Below are 10,154 nucleotides of genomic sequence, written 5' to 3'. Positions count from 1 at the left end.
AAATCTTCCATTCAGAGAGTCTCCCATTAGAGACTCGTCGCAGTTCTGAGCTGATCAAAAAATGCCTCAACATCATTAAAAGTAAGGGAAAAACGGGAAGAAAATGCTTTCAAAAAATGCTGATTGAAAAGAACTCGAGAAGTGACCGACGCGAAAAATTATTTTGGAAGTTTATAATTGAATTTAGTAACAGTGTTTTTTTTTCACAAACTAAATATAATTTTTCAGGAGATTATAAAAGAAAATGTTAATCATTTTACAAAAATTAAGTAATCTTTACTGATTAGGATATAAATATCTTTTTTTAATTTGCTTTAATACCTCAAAAGTGATCATGCATGGCAAAATTTGAATTTTTTATCTGTCAAACCTTGTAAAATATTAATGAGCCAATGGCCATAAGAATAATAAGTATTTATTTTAAATTAATAATAACTGCAATATTTTACAGAATATATTTCTGTGGAATACCAAGAATCTTATAGATTTTACGTAAAAACAAATGAAAACAAACGGTGTATGTCCATGAAAGCTGATTCTGACAACGAAAGTTTCAGAACTTACAGGAGGCGAATTTCATAAGCACTTTTTTTAATTTTTCTAAAAATACCAAAACGAAATTTAAAATTTTTGATGTTGAGTAAATTACATTTGAAAATCGGGCTGGACAAAAACCATTTTCTCATCAAAATTCCTCCCAAATCAATACTTTCTCGGTAGCATTACTATCGTCTTCTTCATTATGTTTTTGTTCCTTCTAGTAATTCTACGCCAGGACCGGAACTGTCACTTTACAGTGTAATAATCCTCGAGGAGAAGCGGTTTTACACACTTTTGATTTGTCAAAATTTAGTGATCCTCAAAATACAACAGAGGGCGATCTAATCTCCATTTTTTTTTTGAACAATGGACAAAACACCATTAATTTAGGTCTTGGATAGTTTGGAGAATTATGGCTAAACCATTTGTTATCTCTATACTTATTTTAATTAAGAAACGCTTTAAAATAACACTCCGAAGAGTTCAGAGTTAATGATGGAGGGCTTTTCACTGGGAATTTCAGTTGAAAATTGTTAGTTCCATTGAACATGTATGCGGAGAATTAACGAACTAAAATATAATCGCCGTAAAGCTATATGAAAAAGCTTCTAAAACTTTTTCTATCAACGAACACGTTTGAAATTCGACGTTCAACGTTAAGCAGTAAAATTTCTCACTCAGATATTTGTTGCATTTAGTAAATTGAGCGATACAGCAGCATTAAGGATGCAAGACCATTTGTCACTAGAGTTTGCAGAATATCATGTTTAGATTTAAAAGTTAATATATATATATATTGNATATATATACTTTTAAGGCACTGGTGGTACGTTTGTTCTCGTTTTCCAGTGGCGCCATCGATGGCCAAGAATTTGACTTCTTTGACACCCATACGTCACACCCGTTTATAGGGAGAATCCATTCATTAATCCGCAGATCGTAATTTTGACCTGAACTAGAGAACGATAAATCTCCAATCCAGTGCATCCGGAAGGTTTAATTTGTTACGGCAATATGGATTTAACATGCAGCAGTCACAATTTACCACACGGGAATTCTTTGGCCGGCTGGATTCGAACTCCTGTTCTAATGAACGTGAATCCAGCGCTCTATCAACTAAGCTATCCCGGCCCTATGGAAATAAAAGAAGGAGATAAAAAGGTTGCTAGGAAAAATAAAAAATGGGAGCCCAGACATTAAACATTTTATTTCCAATGCCCACTTGTGTTAACATCAGTTAATTCAGGCATTTTCAGGGCAGATTTGTTGGCCTCTCTTTCAGGGGCGCCATATTAGGTGGGCCAACGTTGCTCCCACAGTAAGGACAGAGAAGGAAGGAACATCCATGCCTTGCCCGGGATTCGAACAGAGAACCTTTCTGCAAGGCAGTTCCCTAACCCCTACACAGGCCGGTCGGCTGACACTAAGCATAAAAGACAAAATTTAAACTTTACATGTATGAAGAAGTTGTGTTGCAGACAAAAAAAAACATAAATAAAAAATATAACCTAATAAAATATTGAAAATAAATTTAATTCTATTATTACAGACCTACATTTCGTCACTAATACGTATGCTACTGATTTTTTACGTTTCAAATTAAGGATGCAAAAGATCACAATATTAATTTCCTTCCCCTACATTGTGAAAAATCCGGGATCAAATTAAGGTAAAAAGTACCAGCACTCAAGATTACAGAACTTTTTACTGTTAAATTCCTTTTCAATGGAGATTACAGGACAGAAAATCTGATATACCGTAACTATTAACAAATTACTTTAATGATTTTAATCTTAGGTTATATTTTATCTATTCTTGTTATTTTATCAATTTTGTCTTTTTACATCTTTATCCTATCTTTTATCCACAAATAATTTCATACCTTGAAATTTCATGCATGTTAATGGCTTTGTACAGTCGACTTCTTTTTTTAACATAGTGTTTTAAATTTGTAATGTTTTTACAATTTTCATTTTTACTGATTTTTACAAATTTTATGTCCTTTTGGACAGGCTTGTACTAATGTGTACTTTTACCTTGTGTGTAATTCCTAACTATTTACTTTTACCCAGCAACTAGCTCTCCATTCGATCCTACTGATACCTTACTTCAAGTGTAGTATCTAGTAGGTAAAAATGGGTTTGTGATGTTAGATATTTTTCGTTACTATAAGGGTCTGTTGGCCTGAACGTAACAACACCAAGCACGACCAATTTTGCTTTAGTTTATTTTTATGTTAAATTTTTGAACGATATGTTAAATTATAAGGGTCCGTTGACCTTCTTTCTGATGTATTTCAATGTTTTCGAGGCTTGTTGCCATCGTTGTTCATGTAAAATGTTTAACATTTTATTCCTATATACTTGCTGTTAAATTAAAAAATTGATGTTCCATTGTATTCGGCGAATGGGCCTATAGGCCTAGGCCGCTGTAATTTTTCCCCATACCGTAACTATTACAGTAATGATTACCGTAAAATCACTTAATCACTCTAATTAAATAAATACTAGCGTAAAGATTACGCTTTAATATTTTACGTTAAAATGGATTTTACGGATGATGCACCCAAAGTGCTGGTACTTTTGATCCGAAATTTTCACAGATGTTTTTAGAAAAGAGGAATTTTAAGTATTCAAATGTGTTTATGATTTTCTTTTTTCAGTTTAAGCATGTTATACCTTTTCACGAAAACGTTTGAAACATTTAGTAAACATTGAAACATTTAGTAAAGCCCACTTTGACGGCCCCTGCTTTATGAAATAGATGTTCAGTGCCATACTTTAACTGCATATACTTCACCTTTCTTTTTATTTAATACAGTTGTTGCAAGTTTACTATAATCTAGTTATAACTTCCTAAACTTATTTAAAACGACTCAGAAGGTTAATAAATTACAAAAACTTATTTTTTTAAAGATCATCATTCATTTTATGGCTACACGTTTCAACGAAATTTTAGCCAAGCATACCATCTTTAATGAAAATATATTTTATAAAACTAAAAATTATCAAGAACAATGAACTTAGCATGCAAACCACTTCATCACACTCTTTTGATAACTCCATTCATCACATGCTAAGATACATATATATTAAATGTCATATCACATACATTATCTTCGAAATCTATTTCTTGAGTTAATGTCGTCAAGTTGGAACATGCTTTCACATCATGTCTAATTCAATACAGGAATTCCTGGTAGTCAATTCGTGCTGGCTCTCTTGTTCCAATCTTCGCGATATCCATCATCACATGACAGCATTTCAGTCGCCAAAGTTCCTATAACAATGCCAAGTCCAAGATTGGCGGACTCAGAAGGTTGCAAGCGGATGCTATTAATCTAGGCACGCAGAATTTAGATTAAGGCAACGATCTCGCTCTCTGAAACAAATTATGGTGTAGCAAAAGTCTAGATTAATGGCGGAATGCAAATCTCATGACCTGTAAGATTATAGGGATGGGCAAACACCATTAGTCCGCGTTTTAGAGGGAGTTTCGAAAATGAGAACTTATTTGAGTAAATTTTTGGTGAAATTTGCTAAATAAAGGTTATTTTAAGCTTTTAATCTCTCAACTTTCCTTTTTAATACTTATTTATTGCAACTGAAAGCAACTTGATATTTATATTTACTGAATTATATTATATACATAAGTAAATCTATCATTATATAAATATAATTGTATAACGATAGACTGACATGTATGTAATGCTTTGAATTGCTTATAAATAATTTTAATTTCGTATAACGTTAGGCAATGTGTATTTAATTTAACCAATGAAGTGATTGGTTTTGGATTTTACAAAAAAAAATTATCCTACAAAATGTGACCTAAGCTCTGAGTTATAAATTAGATTTGCAACTCATAAGATTGTAGAAAAAAAGTAAACCATAATTAAATTTCAAAATTATTTTTATTGTTTTATGGAATTTATCGAAACGAAAATTCAATATATCCAATGAATTTTAGCAATTGGAAGTGAATTACTATTTTCATAAATCGTACACATCACTGATATTTGATATTTTAAAACTGTATTATTTTTGAAGTAATATTTAAAGAACAATATTTAAGAACAATATTAATTATAAGAATTTTATTGTAATTTTAATAATAGTAATATTTAAAGAATTAAAATTGCTTCGAATATTTTTCCTTATTTTTGCACATACACAAAATATAAAAATTGCTTATTACTGAAATGCAAAATAACCGCAAAAAATGTTAAAATGTTTATTAAAGACATGCTATGTATTAGATGGAAAATTTATAACATTTAAAACATATTTTCAATGAAAAGTATTATTATACGGAGAAGAGAGGTGTAAATCTAACAAGTTACGCTTTATAAATTTATAACAAAAGGACTTGTTTACTGGAAATGAGTCGTAACAGCTTTTTCTTTAACAGCGTTTCATTAGCAGCCGCTAACAGCTTTTTCTTTAACAGATTTTTCTCTAAAAGTCGTAATAGCTTTTTCATGTTGCGATAGGTAATCACACCTACCAAACTTACGCGTTACAAAATAACAGATCTCGGATTTATTACAAAAGGAGTTGTCTACTAAAAATGAGTCGTAACAGCTTTTTCTTAAAAGAACATGTCGCATATGAAATCCCACCTGTCAAACTAAAGTGTTATAAAATAATGAACCTCGGACGTGGAATATCTCGTAACAGAAGAAACAAGTATAACAGACGACGATGCTTCTCAAATTAATTGAAGTAACCGATGTACTATTCTCTTTCCTCTTGCTATGAATTGTGTTCGATAACTTTTGCTTTTCTAGATATGTTTTCATTGCACCTGTAGTAGGCTGTTACACTTAATAGCAGATAAAACACAGAGTCTTATAAAAAATAACACTATTCATTGATAGAGAAATTACTTTTCTCCACCGTCTACTTGAATTTCTCACAGAAGAACAAAACAAGAGAAAAATTTGAAAAAATAAACTGTCTACAATGCAATTGAATAAATTTTCAGACATTATTTTCTGAAATAACTTTGGAAGCTATACGTTATTTTCATAATAGATACCATTATAATAACAAATACAAAATAACTGTTGAAATATTGGCCACCTATAAGAATTGCGGTGAAGAAAAAATATAATTTCATGAAGCATTTAATAATTTAATGCAGTATACTTTACACACTATTCGAAATAAAAGAAACTAAACAAGATTTGCAGATTTTTCGAAAGCCATGAAATAGAACTTTGGAAGTAGCATGCTGATTTCATAACTGCTACAATACTGAATAAACTTTACAAAAATAAAAACAAACTGTACACATATAGTTATTTTAAGGATAAAGCACCGGTAAGGAAAAAATGTAATTCCAAGTAGTATTTAACACAGATATGAGAAATGATTATAAACTTGACAATCTGTATAAATAATCAATGTAATAGACCACTGGAAGTGTCAAACATTTTTTATATCAGAAAAATAAAGATTACAGGAAATTACAGGCAAAAATAGCCACATCTACTGTTTACGGTGAACACAAAATGTAACAAAACTTCAAGAGGAATGTAATACATACAATTCATAGAGAAACTGAGTGTCACTTTCTAGAAAGCAGTGAAATGAATCTTAGAAAACAACCAGTTGTTTTCGTAACAGATATGATTCTACGACCAATACGAAGTAACTGTTATAGAAGAAACTGGCCATCTCTGCGTTTGTGGTGAAAATGTAACGAAATTTAATATTGCATTTGATGTACGCAAATCAAATTGTGAGAAATTAAACGAGCTGTGTTGCTTTCAATAAAGCTATGCAACAGACCTTAGAAAGTAACACGTAGTTTCCATAACAGATATGAGTCTATGAACCGATACAAATTAATTTTTACTGAAAAACTAACCATCTAGACTATTCAAGTTTATAATATAATGTAATAAATTTTAATTAATATGTATCACACTCAATGCAAATTTTGAGATGCCAGACGAGAAGTGGAGCTTTCAAGAAAGCAGTGTAATAGACCTCTGAAAATAATTAGGCAACTACTACGCTTACAGTGTAGATAAAATGTAACGAAATTCCATGTAATACACCTAATTCAAAATTTGCGAGAGTAGCTATGCAACTCACAAGAAAGCAATGTATTAGGTGGATCGAAAAGTAATGTCGTTTCGGGGCATTAAATATTCGATAGTCTTAAGAACCAATTCATTTTTTTCGATTCGACATTGAAAGGTTGTTGCTAACGAGGATGGATACCTTATGGATTGAAAATAAAATCTGGAAAACAAATATCAAATGCACTGAAAAGACTTTACTTTCCGGTTCACCTAATATAACAACCATCTATGTACAAAAATGTAAAACTAACCATCTCTACAATTTACGTTGATAATATAATGTAATACATTTTAGTAAGTATGCATTACACTCAATACAAATTTCGAGATGCCAGACGAGATGTGGAGCTTTCAAGAAAGCAGTGTAATTGACTTCTGCAAGCAACTGGGCATATCTACTGTTTACAGTGTAGATAAAATGTAACAAAATACCATATAGAATGTAATACACACAATTCAAAATTTGCGAGAGTAGACAAGCTATGTAACTCGCAAGAAAGCAACGTATAACAGAAATCCAAGTCCATCCCTTAAACCAGCTCAGCTATTTTGCATTTCAAGAGGGATACCGACCGCTGCAGGAAGGGAATAGGAATCCCCTTAAGGACAAGCAGTCCTGAAAGATGAAAGAAAAGTAATTTGCATAAATACAAACATACTGTTATAAGTGGGTGAATTGTAATAAGCTTGGGAGACTTTGAATGAGTTTTAAAAAGAGGGAGGAGGGTCATATTAAAGAAAATTCCACTCGACCAAAACATGACTCAGAATTCATTGTTATTCATAGCAGACATGCGTATGCGCATATTGTTTGATAAACAATGAATGTTATTTAGATTTGCAGTTTCGACACTTTATTTTATGTGCCAGGCTAAACAATAAATGATGATGCAGCAGCATATTCCTTATTGTTTCAGTGTATAAAGAATTCGTAAATGTGATAGAGTGACATAAAATGGTGATGAGGAAGTTACCATTGATACAATTGAAAACAAATAGTATGGTTTGACTATGTATCACTGCGTGCTTAGTTTTATAGACGTAAGTATATACTAACGTCTTTGGTGATGGTGTTGGTAATTATGATTAATGAATAGTTTTAAATAGTGTAAATGTATGTTATATTGTTTTAAAAGAACAAGAAAAATAAATGAATTATGCTTACAGAATTTTCATTAAGAAACAGAATGAATAAAAATTTAATATAAAAAACTCCAAGCACGTAAATAATCAAAACACCGTCAAGCTGTGTGAGTAATTAGAATAACAATAAGAAAATATCTCTAAACTATGTGTAATAAGTAGCACAAACACTCCTTGATGCTAATGCTTTATATGTTTATATTTTGCCTATTTTTATTATTATGGATTTAACACAGTTTTTTTTATCAAGAGCTTACCATAATATTTTATTCTCCATCCATCGTCAGAGTACACTATATGTCAACATTTGTCGCTGCAGTTTCAAAACAATGGCATACATTCACCAAAGAAATAATATGAATGGTAACATTCATCAATGGATGCCACTAATCTGATGTAATCAAGACTTAGGATTTAACGTGCACCAATTCGGATCTACCATAATTCTAAAATCGATTTTAAGTAACATGCATGCAAATTCGTCACAATAACTCGGTACACTATATAAAGACTTTTTTTCAATAAAAATGTGAATAATAATAAGTTCACATTTAGATGCATTTTTGCAAAATATTTTTGTTATAAAATGTAGTTATTTAGATTTGTCGTAAGAAGGATTTACTGTTGGAATGTCTTTAAATTTCCAGGATATAAGGCCACCATTTGCGTCCATATAAACGCACATCCCCCCAAAATTTTTTAACATAGTAATAGCTAGATAAAAATAATTTGAAGAACATTATAAACCTATCAATCATTAAATAATAAAGCAAAATCTGGTAAAATTACTGTACTGCACGCTAATGACATGTATGATAAAAAAAGGACCTTACTTTTGTAACACGAACCAAAATCTACGCGATTTAAATCACTCATTTGGTAATTTTTCCGTTCCTATGGTAATGCTTTACTGGAAATTCTGACTCTTAAAATTGTTGTTCGTATTCTCACACATATAGTTAAAAATACGAAACTGAAAAAAAAAAAATCAAATAAATGATTTTTATACCATGATTTAATGTATCATGACAAAATTATCAAATTTTACAGCATATTTTAAAACAATATTCTATTGTTAACTTTACCAAAATCTTTAGAAAAGTGCTTCGGTGTAAATGACTGAGCTTTTTTGTGTTATTATCGAGCAAAAAACCGTAATTTTTTATTCTAGTAGTTATATCCATACTTTTTTCTCGGTGCGATAATTTAAAGAAATGTATTCACATTATTTAAATATTATTTTACTTAGAGACAAACAATAAAACATAACATCTATTATTAAGGAAAAAAATGCTTTACTTTTTAATGATAAACACAGTGATGATTGCAGAGCCCATGTTATTATTGCTATTAATAACAAATTATTAATTCTAATATTGCGTAAACTGAAATAATAATTATTGCAGTTACTGTTTTAATCATAACAAAAATTAATTACGTAATATTATTGTAAACAAGCAAAAAATAATTTAACTGTAGTATCATAAACTGTTTAATATTTATTATACTTAACATAAATCAGTGAGTATAATTAGCACAATAGCTAGAAAATAAATTTTGTTATTCAATATATTCAAACATTAATGCGTCTAAACTTACATTTCAACATTTTAAAGTAACTTTAAATTAATGTTTCAACTATTGCGTGATCTACCGAGAAATAAGATACCGTAAAAATTGTCAAAAATACACGAAAAATAATTCGCTATGCATGCACCATTAAAACTTTCTATTTATTAGTATTAATACGTTATGATAAAGTTTTATTATTTCACTATTATAATATTTCAATTATAGTAACGTAAAACGTTTTAAGTTTACTAGACATAACAAGATCATATTTTATATTATACTATAATATTTATAATATTACACAATATTATAACACGATTATGATATTTCAATTATAGTAACGTAAAAACTCTTACAAATATTATACTTAACTTAATTTGATAATATAATGAACATATACTCATAAGTTAACATATCTAAAAAATTAATCATTTTAACAAATGAATTATATGTTGCAGTTTAAAGCAAAGCGAACGCCAATAAATCAAATATTATTCTCTGCAACAATTGCGTGTTCAGACAGAAAATAAAATACCGTAAAAAGAACTAAAACTGCAGTAACAATAACTCGCTGTGCATACACCGTTAAACCTTCCTACTTATTAGATATTTACGGTACAATATATTAAACGGAAGCAAAAATGTTTTTGGATAAATCTATAGCACACAACGATGCTTAGCATACATCGAAATATAATTTTCTCTTATCTTTGTCACGCGACGCATAGTAAATGAAGATAATTTTCTTTATCATTCAAAATATGCTTGTTAAAGGAGTGATTTATAATCTAGCAACAAAAAAAAT

Source organism: Parasteatoda tepidariorum, chromosome 3 (genome assembly GCF_043381705.1).
Source record: "Parasteatoda tepidariorum isolate YZ-2023 chromosome 3, CAS_Ptep_4.0, whole genome shotgun sequence".
Taxonomy (NCBI): Eukaryota; Metazoa; Arthropoda; class Arachnida; order Araneae; family Theridiidae; genus Parasteatoda; species Parasteatoda tepidariorum.
The sequence above is the reverse complement of the archived record's forward strand: the minus strand, read 5'-3'. Positions refer to the sequence as shown.